Below are 5,005 nucleotides of genomic sequence, written 5' to 3' on the forward strand. Positions count from 1 at the left end.
AGAAGAAGAAGAAGAAGAAGAAGAAGAAGAAGAAGAAGAAGAAGAAGAAGAAGAAGAAGAAAGGGAAGTAGACATGGAGGTGGGATTGAGGGATGAAAAAGATAAAAGTAATCAGGGCTGGTGGCACACACCTTTAATCTCAGCACTCAGGGGCAGAGCAGGCAGATCTCTGTAAATTGGAGGCCAGCCTGGTCTACAGAATGAGTTCTAGGACAGCCAGGGCTACACAGAGAAGCTGTCTCCAAAACTTAGAAAGAAAGAAAGAAAAAAAGAAAAGGAGAGAGAGAGAGAGAGAGAGAGAGAGAGAGAGAGAGAGAGAGAGAGAGAGAAGGAAGAAGGAAGAAGGGAGGGAGATATTTAGGAATGTACTTCATTTGTTTGTTTGTTTGTTTGTTTTCTGGCTAGCAGAACTGAGTGAAAGATGTCTGCTTTGTCCCTGAGGAGATTGGGTACTGAAAGAAAGAAGGAGAAAAACAGCCTGTATCCCAGAGACACATGCCAGAGATGGGGAGACTCAACAGCCAGGCAGGAAGAAAGAACACAAGCAGAGAGAAGGGAGTGGATGGAAGTGGCCTTTAGCCTTTGTCCCTGGTAACTCTCCTTAGAACTGGCTAGCTTCACTCTCCTCGTGAGGTGTATGAGAGGCAAGGAGATCGGCTCCGCTCAGGTTCTGAAAGTACCCTTGGTTGTCTTGGTGTTCCGAGGAAGTTCGGCAGCTTACACAGATCTTGCAGAGGGCAAGGGCACCATAAAAATATGGCTTCACGAAAGCCGACCTCCCTCCGCTGCTCTGCGCCTGTACCTCTGAATCTTCCCACGGCTTTCCTTTCCATCCATATCATCAGTCCTGTGACACAGTCGGTGCCTTTGTCTCTGTGACATGTTTTTTCTTTGGTGCAGAAGTTAAAGCACAGTGGGAATCAGTCCTCGAACTGGAGAGTCTTTCCGGCTGAGCATCTAGGTGCATTTCGGACACGTGGCCCTCACACTAAGAGGGCTGTGCATGTTCATGGTCGGGTAGAACTGGTTTTTATCACAGAACCATCCTGTTCAACCATCCTGTTCCTTGAGTCAGGAATCTGGAAATGGTCTACCGTTCTAAAAGGCCAGTCACTGTAGCTTCAGTCAAAGAAGAAGGAAATGGAATTTTAGTTTAAAATTCCATAACGTTTCTTCCATAAGCACTTGACCAATGTGATGTGAAATCTTCATTTACAATAAAAGATCTTTGAATGGAAAAGGATGTTTTGCCAAATGGGACTACTTTTGAGCTATTGTAAGAATTGGGGACCTACTTGAAACAGCTCTGTCCAGTCGAATTAAATGTAAGCCATGCGTGTAGCTCAAGCTTTTGCTGATGGCCATATTTTAAAATGTAAAATGAACACATAAAATAAAATTAATATATCATCTGATCCAATATGTCCCAGATATTATCTTTTCAACCATCAATCAGTATTAAAACCCAATAAGATAGTTTGCATCTGTGTCTGTGGGATTCGTTGGCTCCTGCTGTGTAGTTTTGCCTGTAGCCGATCTCTCTTCAGACTGGTCATATAGACTGATAGCTACTGCTGGGCTAAGATCACAATGTGGATGCATCTGACACCAAGCCTGGGCCCATCTCCATAGCATATGCTCCCTGGGACTGGTTATAAATGACCCAAATAGCTACGTTGAAATAATGCAAGTTGTCAAAGTGATGATGATGATGATGATGATGATGATGATGATGATGGTGGTGATGGTGATGATGATGATGATGGTGATGGTGATGGTGATGGTGATGGTGATGGTGATGATGATGATGATGATGGTGATGATGATATTTAAGACTGGACTCCTTCTAAACCCCTCAGCTCTTCAGAAGTATTTTTTTAAACTAAAACTTCAGGAAAAAGGGGCCCACTGTACAGTGTTGGTTTTTTTTTTTCCGCCTTGGCTTTTATTTCTATAACTGTATTTTTGAAGGTATAGTTTAGACCAGTAATTCCATGTCATATAACTTACTCTAGCACAGTGCTTGCACATGTATTCTAAATTTCTGTGTATATATGCTCATTGTGAGTTGTATGAAAGAATACGTGGGTGAAAATAGCTCTGGTCCTAATCTTTAACTGGTTAAATAAATAAATTATAGCACATCTATGGTATACAATAACATTGGCACCTCTAAAGTACTTGGCTTTTAAATGTCTATATTTATACCTGTGGGCAAAAGCTACTCCCAACCTTGAGAGAAGCCTTTTTGCAGTGGACAGGGGTGAGTACAGACATTCCACTTTCACTGGGTTAAAGATGTTCTCAGATTTGTACAGTGTTTTAATACCTAGAAATGACGAACTAGAAAACTGCCTACATTTGCCTCATTTATCCTTTGAATCTGTAGGGAGCCTAACAGAGAGGGTCAGAGACCAAGAAGGCAATGACAGGCACCTGCTGGTCCTCCAAGGAAGTGTGGGAGGGTACGTCAGTCTTATCCATCCTCCATTCCACTCACATCAGCCCCCCACCCCGCCAGCATCATGAGGACCCATATTGTTTTCCATAACTAATCTCAACGGCGTTTAAACAACCAGGTGATCTTTCCTCTTACTCTCTCAACAGTTCAAATCCGAAGCAGGAAATGACATGACCGTTATAGAAAGAGAAAATGAGACCAATGAGAAGATGTCATTGCTCCCAGCAATAAGGACGCTGGGACATAATCTAAATAATAATGGCCTCTGAAGGGTTTGATGGCGGTGTGACCAGCTAATACAGCACTACAGAGAGCAACATGAGGACCTTTGGTTTGCATTTTGTTTTCAGCTGGGACAGAAATGGTGTGGCTTCCTAAGGTTGCATTCAGACCTCAGAGAAACAAAGTCCCAAGGTTAAAGGGATGATTCACCTTCATGGCAGTGAACTCTTGTGAGTCATGGTCAATCTACAGAAAGTTCTGTCTCAGAGGCTGCTGTATGAGAGCCAAGGCCGAGGTACCCAGTGACCGTTCTCAGACTCTAATGAAAATGCACTTTGGTTCTTGATTGCTAAAGGGTCCTTGCTCCCGCGTGATGTAGCCTATGTCTGGGTCTCCCAAAGTGTAAACAAATTCGGCAGAAGGAAAAAAAGACCAGAGAGAAAAATTTGTGTCTGTTTATGTGACTCTGATAAAAGGCTTGAAAATTAAAAACAGTGCGCATGCATGCGTGTTCTGTCTGTGAAAGGTATGCTGGATAGCTCCCACTTGTTCCCTTACATCCTCTCTCTGCCCTTCTCCACCTGTCCGTTGCCCTAGGAGGGGAACCTTGATGAGCATGAACAGGTTCCCCCAAACCTGGAATCCTATGAGTTTCAGCTGATGGGGTCACTGACAAGCTTTAAAGGGATTCAGAAGCACCCGGATCCCTCCCTGTAGGGCTCCGTAGGTCTGCCTCAGAGACCAGCTCCTGTTACACAGCTGTGTCACCAGCTGTATCACCAGCTCCATCGCCATACTCTCTTCTTGCCAGTGAGGCCCAGGTAGACAATGGTTGTTAATGAAGCTATAACCAGCTTTTAGGATGGCGCTCTCCTTGCTTCTCTGCCTCTGCACACACTGTTACAAACTGACCAGCTACTATTAACTCTCCTGTAAATGCCTAGCTGGCGTTCTGTCTTTGTGTATGTATGCATTCATTTGTGAGTGCATGTACATATGCACAGACATGTAAGTGGAAAGGCTAGAAATCAGTGTCAGGAGTCTTCGTCAATTGCTCTTCAACTTATATTTGGAGACTGGGTCTCTCCCTGAGCGTAAAAGTCATTTGTTCAGCTCGCTGTCCTCACAGTGAGTTAGCGGATCCTCCTGTCTCTGTTTGCCCCATGCTTTTTATGTGGATGTTTGGGGATCTGAACTTGGGTCCTCGTGTTTGTGGAGCAAGCCTCCTCCTGACCCATCTCCTCACCTCACCTTCTGAGTTCTGGATTGGTAAAGTAGGAATGGATACACCCCTTGCTCTTGAGAGCACTGCCCTCTATTTAATGGCGTGGTACTCCCAGAATTGTTCCACTGGCCAGAATCGTCTCAAGTCTGCTCCTTGGCGGACTCTGAGGTGAGGCTTCGTACAGGTGAGGGTTTTATTAAGGGTAATTAAGTGTGCCAAGAAGAAAGGGACAAGGGAGTGTGTTGTGTGGGTGGAGCAAGACAGAGTATTACCTCAGGCAAAGGACCAACCTCTGTAAAGAGGTAAAATGTCAGTAGTTGTCTTCTAAGGACAGCTGTGAGAAGCAATACTCATGGCCTGAAACAGATGTGGGCAGGAAGAACCTGCAAAAGTGGGTGCTAGGCAGCCCGTGGCTTGATGGTATTTTAGGAAGGAAGAAACAGCAATGATCAACTGGCCTGAGGGTGGTGCTATTGGTGAAGAGGGAAAGGGCATCTTTGGCGCGGTAGGGATACACTCTGCCAAAGCTCGCTGATAAACTGAATGGCATTTGCTCTCAGTGGATTCGGTGAATGTACTTGAAGCTCAGCAAGCATCAACTGGGATCCACAGTGCACTCAGAAGCAAAGGCATCTTTGTAGGGAATCTTGGCCAAGGATGCCTGTAGTAGTTCTGAGGTATGTGTGCATGTGGCTGTTGGGGGCTGGGGAGCCTCAACACTTGCCATTTTCCTCTAAAGCATCTCACACTTGGAAATTTGTCATAGAAGCTTCTCTCCTCTGCAGTTCAAACACTTTTCAGCAGGAATTTAGCTGAAGTTGAAATCACCATCTGGCATCTCAGATTGAACCAGGTTCTTTGCCTGCCAAGAACTCCTTCTCTTGGCAATGACGATGACTGTGATCTTTCAGAAATGATTCTCGGGTTGGCATCTTGACTGAGCAGAGCAAGCAGCCTGTCTTGGAATTTTGGAAGAGATGTGCCGAGCACGTTGCTGTACCAGGAAGAAAAGTTGGACCTCGAATTCTGAAACTCCATAACCCATGAATTTTATAAATTGAGTTAAAACCATTGGGGTGAGGGTAAGGGGCTTCAGC

Source organism: Mus pahari, chromosome 7 (assembly GCF_900095145.1).
Source record: "Mus pahari chromosome 7, PAHARI_EIJ_v1.1, whole genome shotgun sequence".
Taxonomy (NCBI): domain Eukaryota; kingdom Metazoa; phylum Chordata; class Mammalia; order Rodentia; family Muridae; genus Mus; species Mus pahari.